The following is a 14,518-nucleotide window of genomic DNA, read 5'->3' as shown; positions in this document are numbered from 1 at the left end:
TCTTGATGTCTGGAACACACCAACGTACTAAACCAAAACATCAGGGAAGCTAGGGAGAACAAAGGCAATGTTGCGCTACTTTGGCTCGACCTGGGCAATGCGTACGGTTCCATACCACACAAACTAGTAGAGATGACGACGGAAAAGTATCATGTGCCCGAGAAATTCAGAATTCTCAAGAATTATTTCGACAATTTCCAGATGCGCTTCACTTTAGGAGACCTCACAACTTCTTGGCAAAGAATGGATGTCGGGATTGTCACCGGGTGCACGATATCGGTCATATTCTTTACAGCAGCGATGAACTTGATCATCAAAGCTGTTGAAAAGATGGGTATAGAGGTCTGTACCTGTCGACAGGCAGTAGGTAACCAAAGCGTTTATGAACGATATAACGGGGACGACGCAGACGGTGGTAGAAGGAAGATGGACCCTGAGGGATATAGAAGAGCAGATCACTTGGGCCCGCATAAGGTCCAAACCAGCCAAGTTCCGGAGTCTCGTACTTAAGGCAGGCAAGGTGAAGGAGGAAAGGTTTAAGATCGGAGGAGTGAACATACCAACTGTTACAGAGAAGCCAGTGAAGAGCCTTGGCAAATGACATCTGTAGAGGTAATGGAGAGGATGATCAGTGGACACTTTCGAAGATGGCTTAACATTTTACGCAGCTTCAACAGTGTAGGCTTGTACTGCTCAGGGACCAAACTCCAACTCCCGCTCAAATCGTTAAAGGAGGAGTTCAAGGTTACCAAAGTACGTCAAGTCATCATGTTGAGGGACAGTGCGGATGACAAGGTCAGAGAAGCGTGGGTCGTTACACGAACAGGAAGAAAGTACTTTGAAGGAAGCAGAGGTAAGACTTCGGATTGGTGATATCGTAAAGTCTGTGGCATTAGGCCGTCTTGGCCCGGGGACCATCACAAGGCCACTAGACTCACTGGGAGAGGGTGAGGCAGAGGAAAGTATCCTGGAATGATATTTGGAAGATGGAAGGTCACAGACCTAGCTTCCTGCTGAAGTCAACCTACGATTTACTGCTAAGCCCAACCAACCTATTCACCTGGGTGAATCAAGGACAACGCCGATTTGGTACTTTGCAGGAAACCAGCTAACCTGGCACATGTCCTCACATCATGCTAGGTGGCAATTTCAGATAGAAGATACACATGGCGCCACGACCAGGTCCTAAAGGAGGTAGCAGCAAGTCTAGACCGTGAAAAAGGGGGACGATATCAAAAGGGTCTAAGTTTGTCATATTTGTGAAGTCTGGAACCCGGGCTACAGGAAGTGTAGAGGCTGGTGGGACACTCGCAACAGCAAGCGACTGGGAAATGAGAGGCAGACATCCAGCAGAGGATGGATTTCCCAGCAGAGGTGGCTTCAACACCACTCCGCCCCGACGTTATGGTCCCGCAGCTTTAAGCAGGTAGTCATGGTGGAACTAACAGTACCATGGGAAGACAGGATGGAGGAGGCCAACGAACGGAAGCAACAGAAATACCAGCAGCTGGTGGAAGAATGCCAACATCGAGGATGGAAGACATGTTGCTTACCGATAGAGATCGGAAGCAGGGGTTTCCGGGACATCGCTGCTCGTAGTTATGAACAGACATAAATAAGACAACTACTCGCAATAAAACCAAGCGGATGCGATAGCCGACCGGTCCCTGGTGGACGTCATGGAAAGCGCCGAAACGTCTAACGAAGGAGGATCCACCTGATGAGGGGACCAGCCAGCATTGGAGTCATCTGATGTATTTAAGGTATTAAAATATTTAAGCCTATATGACTCCAGTGGCCTTTAATTGCGGTCAAGGTCATTCACTTGAACAAACTTGGCAGCCCTCCATCCTTGCATGTCCTAGACCCAATATCAGGTTTCTAAGCCTTATAGTTATTCACAAGAAGTCATTTAAATATTAAAGCCTATTTAACCCATGTAACCTTGAATGGTAGTCAAGGTCATTCATTTGACGAAACTTGGTAGCTGTTCATCCAAGCATTTCACAGAACCAATATCAAGTCCCAGCATGCTATTGGCCAAATATCAGTACCCTGGGCCTTTCAATTATTGAGAAGAATGAAATATTTACGAACGGCGCTCGACGACGGACGAACCAAGATGACTATAGGTCATCCTGACCCTTCGAGTCAGATGGCTTAAAAAGATTTTTGCTAGGTGCGTACCTAACGTGTTTACTAACGTGTTTACTGGTGTTTGTGTGAAGGTCCAAAGGACTTATCTTAATGAAACGTCATACTTACTGATGTTTGGTTGAAGGTCCAAAGGACATATCCTAATGACACGTTTGGGTGAAGGTCCAAAGGAAATATCCTAATGAAACGTCATACTTACTGATGTTTAGGTGAAGGTCCAAAGGACATATCTTAATGACACATCATACTTACTGATGTTTGGTTGAAGGTCCAACTGGGTATTATCTACAGATATAGCTCGCAAAGTTTTTTGGCCATCTTGAAGTATAAAATGGCGGTCCTTCTACATGAAGTTTAGCACTACCAGAATGTACCTAAATATTAATAATATCGATGAAGACGTTTTAAGTTTGAGTCTATCTGGTAGAACATGAGATACGGGTCGCAGAAGGTGTTTTTTGCGGCCATTTTGAAAACCAATATGGCGGCCGCCAAAGGCTGTGATTTTTGGGGTCCATTTTTTTTCCAGAAACCTTATGTCCTAAAGAAGCCATGTGCAAAGTTTCACACTGTCTTCAAAATTTGACCGATTTTTAAAATCTTAGCCGTGTAGAGCAAGCATTCGTGGTAAAAGTATTTTAAATCACGATTTTCTAGAAATTAATCAGGCATTTTGAAATGAAATCTGTTTCCAGTAACCGGTGGAACAAATAAACAGTCTGTAGTAGGAAACCATGTTACGAGACATTACTTTTATATTTCTTATTTTAATAGAACTAGCACCATCGTGTAACATAAGACGATGCGTATCACAAAGAATTTTGTAATAAATTTTAAAGTGCTTTGAACTTCTGTTAATAGTTGCTAAATTTTAACATCAATTATCAGTTTACTATTGTGTATAATTTGACATTTCTAAGGCTTGATAATGAACTTTATTATATCTACTCTACACTGTATATATCCTCTGGCAATTTACTTCGATAAACCTTTTCTGAAAGATTTTATGTTCCATTCTATTACGTAACCGGATTAATGCCACGGCCATCCTAATTGCCTAAAGGACACTGACCACGGCTGATTAATCTCCCAATGAGCCCTAATTCTATAATTTATTGTCTGTACATTATTTTTTAAAGCGTGATATGTTCTATTTGTAAATCAGTTAGTTCTCAGACTTTGTACGGAACACGACGGCTGCATTCTGGACACTCCAGAATAGCCCTCCGTCAAGTCAAACGTATCGTTATTAAATTTGAAAGTTAAACTTCAACATTTCTTACGTCATCTTTCCTTCTTGACAAAACGTCCGGAAGTTCCGTATGTAATGCGTATGCTAATTGACGGAACACGGTACATACTAAAATGCGAAATGCGGAGTGACAGCACATACTAAAAGTGGAATGAAAATGGAACATACAAAAATACGGATACATATATGACATACATTTTGTAAAGTTCATTCAGAATTCTACGAATTTAGCCGGGAGTTGCCGATCTCAGTAGGGCTAGATTAGACGGTTAGACCGATTAAATAGGCCAATTTGAATTATAACATTGATAGATAAAAATTGGAAATGGCAGCTTTATAACTCTTTAAGACCAATATTTTAAGTAAAATAGTATATATGTCCAAGTCAAAATATATGCATCCAATATTAAAAAGATTTTGGGGTCTTATTTTTTTTCAAAGGCGGGGGGGGGGGGGGGGCTATGGTCTTAGTTTTAGTTTTTGTACGGTAGGATTGTCAGCCTAAGCTGTTGTCTGTGTTCTTTGTGTTGTAGATATATAAATACACTTCTTGTAGTAACATATTTCACTACACACTGTCAAGATTTTACGTTGCGAACATAAACATACGGTGTCTGTCGGGTTTGTTGGCCTCAAGATCGGTGGTACATGTACATGTAATAGTTTTTTTACACTCTCGATCGTGATTTTTTTTTTTAAATTATTTGTAGGGTGTGTTGAAAGATACCCTGGCATGGTAAATATACATGTACATTCGTGTTTATGTGGTATTTTTTTTTTTTTTTTTTTTTAGTTTACATGTCATTTTATTTGAATATATTGATAGCTCAGTTAGTTTTTAAAACTAAAAGTTGAGACTGCAATGCAAGAAGAATAAACACCAACACGTAAGGTTGCAAAAATTAAATTTATTTTTTGTATTTGATCGAAACTGTTTTGTGCGTTTATAAAACCTTGCGCCTGTCCTTTAAACAAATATATATATATTAACAGATCTATGTAAATTACATGTATACCTGTACACTATCATACATGTATATATAATGTAGTCAATTTCATTATATTCAGCATAAAAATCACATCAGCCACATACATATATTTCAATCATTCGGTAAGTGGATTTAAAGCCATAGTTATGTATGTACGTGTACAATGTAGCTGTGAAAGAAAAGGAATTAAGTGTACGGGATGTACGAGGATAATCGCTTTGTGCAGATGATAAATGTAAGTCAATGGTAATAAGGGAGGTAAATCGTGCGACCTTATTCTATCCGTATTGACAAAGACCGCGCTACGACCTAGAAAATCATTTAGATCGTGGCAGGTCGTTACAACGTCGTGCACGTGCATGTGGTGATATGATGATGATGATGATGGTAATGGTGATGATGATGATGATGATGATGATGATAGATAATGATGTGATGGATGATGATGATAATGATGATGATAGAAGTGGTGGTGATGATGATGATGATAATGATAATGATGATGATGATAATGATGTGATAGAAGTGGTGGTGATGACATGATGATGATGATGGAAGTTTGATGATGATGATGATGATGATGATGATCGACGATGATGATGAAGTTAGTAGTGATGATTGTGACGATGATGTGTGACGATGATGATGATGGTAATGATGGTGGTGATGATGATGATGATGATGATGATTGATGATGATATATTGAATAGTGAAAAACTGAACTTGAATTTACTTAATGCTATTAAACAGTTAAAAAAAATAAAGGCCCCTGGTATTGACATGATATTAAATGAATACTTAAAAAACTCACCGCCTGAACTATATAACTATATATTGTAAACTTTTTAATGTCATTTTGGATACAGGATTATTACCTGAGAGTTGGACTATTGGTATTATAAAAATCCATGAACAAAAATAAAGGAAGTGAGGAAGATCCGGATAATTTTATAGAGCAATAACCCTTATAAGTTGTCTTGGGAAATTGTTTACTTCTATCATAAACACAAGGTTGAATAAATACTCTATTCAAAGAAAACCTCATTTCAAAAAATCAGGCAGGATTTAGAAAGAATCACTCTACGATGGATAATGTTTTTATTTTGCAATCTCTGATATCTCTATATCTCGCTAATAATAAAAAGCTGTATATTGCACTTTTGTTGATTTTCGAAAAAGCATTTGATACTGTGTGGCGTGTAGGTTTATGGAAAAAAATATTATTAGGAAAAGCAAAATAAAGGGGAAATGTTTTAAAGTAATTTATAATATGTATGATAATATAAAAATCTTGTGTACAATACAATGGTCAAATATCTGATTGTTTCCCGTGCCTAGTTGGTGTCCGCCAAGGGTGAAAATCTATCCCCATTTCTTTTCTCAATATTCCTTAACGATTTAGAACAATATATGGAGGTTGCAGGAGTTAGCTCCCTTGAGACTATCGAACAGAAAATGTCTGATAAATTAAGCATATTTTTGAAAATATTCATATTACTTTATGCAGATGATACTGTGATACTTTCCGAAAACATCAGAAGGTATGCAAAAACGCACTAGATTATATTTCAACAGTATTGCGATACATGGAAACTTCAGGTAAATATTAACAAAACTAAAGTGTTAGTTTTCAGCAAGAGGAAAACTAAAACAAGTGTTATAATTTTCGTGCTTAACGGTCATGTCTTGGAAACAACAGATACTTTTACATATTTAGGCATCACTTTTAAATATATTGGTAATTTTTCCAACGCTATTAACAGATTGGTTGACCAAGCCCAAAAATCAATATTCGCTTTATATAAAAAGGTGCGTAACCAAGCTATTCCAATAGATTTACAACTAAAATTATTTGATTCGTTAGTTGAACCAATACTGCTATATGGTTCCGAAGTTTGGGGGTATGGGAATTTAAAGTCAGTCGAGCAAAACACACCTGAAATTCTGCAAACGAATTACTTAAAGTCAGAAGTAGCACTCCAGATTTTAAGGTGTATGGGGAACTGGGAAGATTCCCACTAATCGAAATAAATATCAAAACTGAGAATGCTGTGTTTTTGGAATAGACTTATACAAAATGAAAATAAATTAAGTAGTATACTTTATAAACTACTCTCGAAGTTACATTTCGAAGGAATATACACATTAAAATGGATATCTTTCATTTAAAATATTTTTGATGAATCTGGTCAGTCAAATATCTTCCTCAATGAAATACAAAATGATTAACAGTTTTTTATAAAAGTTTTATGAAACAGCGCCTTCAAGATCAGTTTATACAAAAATGGTTCTCAGATGTGGAAAATTCCTCAAGAGGGCAAATTTATCTAATATATAAAAAAGAATTTGGATTTGAAAATTATCTTATAAAATTATCGGAAATGAATAGAGTATACACAACTAAATTCCCGTACATCAAATTTAAAAATTCCAATTGAGACTGGAAGATGGCGTAATGTTGAGAAACGTGAAAGAATATGCCATTTATGCAATGAAATTTTCGGGGATTGATTTCACTATCTTTTTGTATGTAAACGACGAAGAAATAAAAAATATACGTATTTAAATATATCCCACAGTATTATTATAGTAATCCCGGTCTTCATAAGATGGGTGGCCTTATAGGTATTTGTAATATCCAATTATTGAAGAAGGTGTCTCTATTCATTAGAAAAATGATGGTATTTTTGTAATGTGAATAAAAGCTATGATAGTAGTACGGTATAAGTATAGTTAATTTCCAAATTAATTGTCTTTAAAGGCGTATTAGCAACGCAGGTAGGTCGTCATCGCGCGCGATAGAGCGTGGTTGTGCTACGACTATTTTGAACATTCTCAACATTTATGTAGCGAGGTCGTAGTGTTTCTGGGTCATAGTGGGATCGTATCCAGGTCGTAGACGGAGCTTAGAGGCAGCGATTGCAGCGTAGTAGAAACGCAGGATTCGCGTGGCTTGGTCGTCAAAACTATGATGCAACACTCCCTACGCTGGTCTGGCGTTTGAACAACGATCTTGCACTACGACGACTTCGCCCTAACTACGATATAGTTAAGTCCAAGCTACGCGTCTACTACGCAAAGTCCCGATCTTACTACGATCAAGAGGACCATGGCACGTTTTCACGACGAGGCCCCCACGACCGTTTTACGTTGTCATCACATCTATATAAATACACACAGCCACCCTTCATTTATCGTCTGACCGTCATCAAAGTCACATAAAACAGTTAATTATTAGAGGGAAAAACAAATGTGACCGTTCTCTCATTATTCTTCCCCTTCCGCAGCAATAGCTAGGGTTATAGCCATCCAAACTTGAAATATACTTTGCTGACATTGTAAGGTGCATCGAAGCTTGATTTTCATTTTTTAAGGTGTTTCTTCCTCAAAAGCAAGAATGAAACTGAAAAAGGAGGCTCAAAGACATCGTATATACATGTATAGTAAACGTCGATCGGCCTTGACAATGTCGTGAAATAACGTAGCGCAAACGGTATACTCGTGGAAGCAGCGGAATACAAGCGTGATGAGATCTTCTAGAGCGTAACAGCATCCGGGCTTATAGTCGTAAAATAGCGTTCTGACAGCATGGTCTGTCGTAGTATAATCGTACGAAGAACATAACCGTTGACGTAAAGAATGTGGCGCAAGGCTATTTTTGTGCGCGGTAGGAGCGTATCAGTGTCGTTAAAACAGTCACACTGAAGATGGTTTTCAAAACTTTTCAAGATCTCGTTACGATCTTTATGGTCGTGGAGGTCGTGAAGAGTGTAGAAGAGTATTCATCCAGTGTGAAGGGGCCTTTACCAGGTTTGAGTACTGACCACCTTACGTACACGTGTAAAGTCGTTTTAAGAGATTATTTGATTACAAATTATAAGCTATATAACTATCGTTCACCATAGCATTCTACATTAAATAACTTATAAATTAATTGTGACGCATTTTTTTATTATTTTTTTTTTAGGGGGGGGGTAGGTGGTGAAAATACATCACTTTTAATGACGATCCACACTAATGATCTGATTAATTCGCTAGGTTCGGCAATGTACATGTATACTATAGGTCAGTAATTGGAGGAATATGCTACTAATTTAATTAAGCATTAAGCTATCTTCCTATGGCATCTTTGGTCTATATAGATGCCAGAGCTTTGCAGACAATCATCATAATGCGCGAGCACATTATGAGATGATCGTCTGCAAAGCTCTGGCATCTATATAGACCATAGATGCCATAGGAAAATAGTTTAATGCTTATATTTTCATTATCAACTCATTTTAGGTTGTCTGCATTAACGAGGGAAATCGTTTATCAACGACGATTTAATCCACAAGATGGAACAGCCATTTTGACGGTGATCAGTTGACGTCAACATTAGTGACGTCATAATGGTCAAGCTTTGGGTGTCAGTTATGTCGTCATATATTTCACTTTGCCTTGGTCAGTTTATATAGTAGTAGAAGTGACAAGTAAATGTAAATATAATTGAATTATTTACAATGTCCGTGTAAAATTGAAGCCTATTCTTGACATGTAGTATCGTTTTCTATCTCGTTTTAACAAGATACTCATTTCGTTATAACAAGACAGTTATCTCATCATAGCAAGATTATAAGGCTCTTTCATATGTGGATATGAAGGATAGGGATATTCTACCCGAGGGTAACAAAATGTAGTAAAACCCGAGGCTTGCCGAGGGTTTTGCAACATTTTGTGATCCCGAGGGTAGAATATCCATATCCTTCATATCCAGTTATGAAAGAGTATTTTTCTTTCATACCTCGACGTTTTATTGCAATTCCACAACTATAATATCCCGCCATTTTGAAATAAATTCAAAGAAATCCACGACTGGAAGTCAATTTTCCATACATGAAAAATTACGTGATATTTTCAACACAAATTCCATTGTTTGCATCTTTAATAGTAAAACCAGTCAAGTTTGTGAAAAAATGTTAAAATTTCAACGAGGAAATAGAGATTTTATTGACGCCGTGACACCCGTAGGAATGAAAGTAAATGTATTTCACGATAGAAATAAAATACTACACGGCACGTATAGGTGTCCGTAGGCTTCCCTAAAATGAAAAAAAAAATATCCAATGTGAGATGTTAAAACATGTAATAATGTTGATTGCAGAATGTGTGGAGCACAAGCGGAGCACTAGTGTGAACAGGTTCCCGTTTCCATCACAACTCTAACGCAGTGATAATTCAAACTCTATCCACAGCATTCATTGTGAGCATTAACCCAGATTCTACGACTTCTGAATCAGAAAACGAGTTCTAATCACCCCAACGCGCTTCTCTGATGTCAGGATCGATTTCAAGGTGAGATTTCCACGGCGAGTAATAAACAGGAATATCTATCAAATGATACTAAACAAGCCTTGTCTCTGTGGCTGTCTTCCTCGGAGAGAGGTGATGGCGTGATCGGGCTGGACGGTGTAACACGTTTTGAAAAACTAACGCTTTGCATGAACTAATTTGTTTTAAAGGCAATGCTTTTTGAAGCCGCTGTTTTTTTCTCATTTCATTTTTTTATAAATGTTGTAGCTCTCCGACAAATGTTCACTACAGCTAAAGTACGATAGAAGAGTATATGTCCGGAGAGAATCAGTTTTGTACTTTATGTACCGATAATGAATGCTGTCCGTCAATTTTTTCCTTCGGCAGTTGTTGTACCATGTATGTAAAAGCATACTTATGCAACCACTCTTAATTACTGAGTGATTTTGTTCCTTCCGTGATGTTAACAAGACAATAATGTAGAGCACCCATTTAGTACATTCTACGACTTTTGCTTGGGTTAATTTTATTTTCATTTGCTAGATAGTAATCAGTAAAAACCTCCTACCCACGATTTCGAATGCTAGTGGTAATATGGTAGTGTAATATGCATATGGTAGTGGTAGTTCAGCCGTCAATTAGTTTTTGAATCTAACGTCATGTGATTGTGGGTATTGATATTGTAACCAGCAACAACTAGCTTTATGGCAGAGTGTCGTGGAGTCGTGTAGAGCGCTGTGAGGTCTTGGGTGGAAAACACTCGTTGTCTCATAACCCTGTCTCGGCTGCGAACTCTTGGATGGATGACCACTCGTTGTCTCGTACCCTGACCTCAGCTGTACGCTCTTGGATGGATGACCACTCGTCTCGTATCCTGGCCTCAGCATTGAGCTCTTGTATGTGTGATCTCTCGTTGTCTCGTACCCAGGCTATCATATGGATGATCACTCGTTGTCTCGTACGCCGGCCTCTTCTGTGAGCTCTTGTATGTGGGATCACTTGTTGTCTCGTATCCTGGCCTCATCAGTGACCTCTTGTACATGGAACTACTCGTTGTCTCGTACCCCGGCCTCTGCTTTGAGCTCTTGTTGGTGACCACTCGTTGTATCGTATCCTGGCCTCGAGTGCTAACTCTTGCATGAGTGAACACTCGTTGTCTCGTACCTCGACCTTGGCTGCGAGCTCTTGGATTTTGTAAAATGGTTCTAGGAATTGGTTTATCATGCAGGAATTTCATGAAAAATATTAAGCAAAGCTTCAAGAGTTGGGACGATAACCTATGAATAGCTTTATAAACAAATAAGCTCTTGTTTACATATTTTTGAGGCCAAACAGCTCAAAATCAGACAATGAAGGCTTTATACGATTCCACGCCACCTTCGCTTATGTAAAACCATTTTATCAGACGAGGCTCTTTTTTATTTTTCATTGTAAAAAAATTCGTTTTGCATATTGAAAAAAATAAATAAGTTTGGCAATTAAACAAAATTTACATATACGATTGTCTTCCAAAAAAAAAAAAAAAAAAAAAAAAAAAAAAAACTTTTGCGCGAATTCGGCCTCTTTTTTAAATTTTAAAAGTCATTTAAACTGATAATTTACATTATGTATATTATCTTTGTTAATATGTATGCTTTTGAAATTTATCCTATCTTTTGCCGTTCTGGGCTGGTGGTTCATTGTATAACGACAGTTGAGACAATGGAAAGGACCCTAACGACTGGTGGTTAGTTGAGATAAACGACATGAGACAATGGAAAGGACCCTCACATTGTTCAAATCTGGCCTGATGGTATAACGACAGTTGAGTCAATGGAAAGGATCCTCACTGTTCAAATCTGCGTTGATGGTGTGACGACGGTTAAGTCAAAGGTTCTGCGTTGAATGTATAGCGACAGTTGAGTCAATGGAAAGGTTCTTACCTTTTCTTGGCCGATTCTGTGATGGCAGTTTGGAAAGGATCAATGGAAATGATCCTAACTGTCTCAGTTCTGATCATGAGCTGATGACACTGATCATCATTGATCTAAATGCATCACAAAAGAGGGCATCATCGAAATTTCATGAGGTGACGATCGTAATCGAAATTGTATGGATCCTTATGGATTGCATGCCCTGATCGTAATAACCAGTCTGATAATACTCATTTTATGTGACCAAAACATCTTTGGAATATTACTCATTAAGAAAAGGTTATCCAGCAATGTATGACTGTATCCTATACTCATTATCCTTAGTGACCGTAATTACATCATCTCTGTACCTCTTATATACTCATTATTTCACTATCTGTGACGTATTAATACAACTCTGTATCCTATACTCATTATTCTGTGACCGTATTACACCACCTCTGTATCCTATTACTCATTATCTGTGACCGTATTACACCATCTCTGTATCACTATACTCATTATCTGTGACCGTATTACACCACCTCTGTATCCTATACTCATTATCGTGACCGTATTACACCACTCTGTATCCTATACTCATTATCTGTGACCGTATTACATCATCTGTATCCTATACTCATTATCTGTGACCGTATTACACCACCATCTCTGTATCCTATACTCATTATCTGTGACCGTATTACACCATCTCTGTATCCTATACTCATTATCTGTGACCGTATTACACCATCTCTGTATCCTATACTCATTATCTGTGACCGTATTACACCACCTCTGTATCCTATACTCATTATCTGTGACCGTATTACACCATCTCTGTATCCTATACTCATTATCTGTGACCGTATTACACCATCTCTGTATCCTATACTCATTATCTGTGACCGTATTACACCATCTCTGTATCCTATACTCATTATCTGTGACCGTATTACACCATCTCTGTATCCTATACTCATTATCTGTGACCGTATTACACCACCTCTGTATCCTATACTCATTATCTGTGACCGTATTACACCATCTCTGTATCCTATACTCATTATCTGTGACCGTATTACACCATCTCTGTATCCTATACTCATTATCTGTGACCGTATTACACCACCTCTGTATCCTATACTCATTATCTGTGACCGTATTACACCATCTCTGTATCCTATACTCATTATCTGTGACCGTATTACACCATCTCTGTATCCTATACTCATTATCTGTGACCGTATTACACCACCTCTGTATCCTATACTCATTATCTGTGACCGTATTACACCATCTCTGTATCCTATACTCATTATCTGTGACCGTATTACACCATCTCTGTATCCTATACTCATTATCTGTGACCGTATTACACCACCTCTGTATCCTATACTCATTATCTGTGACCGTATTACACCACCTCTGTATCCTATACTCATTATCTGTGACCGTATTACACCATCTCTGTATCCTATACTCATTATCTGTGACCGTATTACACCACCTCTGTATCCTATACTCATTATCTGTGAGCGTATTACACCACCTTTGTATCCAATACTCATTATCTGTGATCGTATTACACCACCTCTGTATCCTATAATCATTATCATGTGACCGTATCACTCCATCTCCTGTATCCTATACTCATTATCTGTGACCGTATTACACCATCTCTGTATCCTATACTCATTATCTGTGACCGTATTACACCATCTCTGTTGTTCCTCATTAACTCATTATCCAGTGGATACACATTATTTACACCACATCTCTGTATCCTAATACTCATTATCTGTGACCGTATTACACCACCTCTGTATCCTATATCTCATTATCATGTGACCGTATTACACCATCTCTGTATCCTATACTCATTATCTGTGACCGTATTACACCACCTCTGTATCCTATACTCATTATCTGTGACCGTATTACACCACCTCTGTATCCTATACTCATTATCTGTGACCGTATTATACACCACCTCTGTATCTATACTCATTATCTGTGACCGTATTACACCACCTCTGTATCCTATACTCATTATCTGTGACCGTATTACACCACTCTGTATCCTATACTCATTATCTGTGACCGTATTACACCATCTCTGTATCCTATACTCATTATATGTGTGACCGTATTACATCATCTCTGTATCCTATACTCATTATCTGTGACCGTATTACACCATCTCTGTATCCTATACTCATTATCTGTGATATTACACCACTCTGTATCCTATACTCATTATCTGTGACCGTATTACACCATCTCTGTATCCTATACTCATTATCTGTGACCGTATTACACCATCTCTGTATCCTATACTCATTATCTGTGACCGTATTACATCATCTCTGTATCCTCGTATCTATACTCATTATCTGTGACCGTATTACACCATCTCTGTATCCTATACTCATTATCTGTGACCGTATTACACCACCTCTGTATCCTATACTCATTATCTGTGACCGTATACACCATCTCTGTATCCTATACTCATTATCTGTGACCGTATTACACCACTCTGTATCCTATACTCATTATCTGTGACCGTATTACACATCTCTGTATCCTATACTCATTATCTGTGACCGTATTACACATCATCTCTGTATCCTATACTCATTATCTGTGACCGTATTACACCACTCTGTATCCTATACTCATTATCTGTGACCGTATTACACCACTCTGTATCCTATACTCATTATCTGTGACCGTATTACACCATCTCTGTATCCTATACTCATTATCTGTGACCGTATTACACCATCTCTGTATCCTATACTCATTATCTGTGACCGTATTACACCATCTCTGTATCCTATACTCATTATCTGTGACCGTATTACACCATCTCTGTATCCTATACTCATTATCTGTGACCGTATTACACCATCTCTGTATCCTATACTCAT

Source organism: Argopecten irradians, chromosome 10 (genome assembly GCF_041381155.1).
Source record: "Argopecten irradians isolate NY chromosome 10, Ai_NY, whole genome shotgun sequence".
In the NCBI taxonomy this organism is placed as follows: Eukaryota; Metazoa; Mollusca; class Bivalvia; order Pectinida; family Pectinidae; genus Argopecten; species Argopecten irradians.
This window is presented reverse-complemented; position numbering follows the sequence as displayed.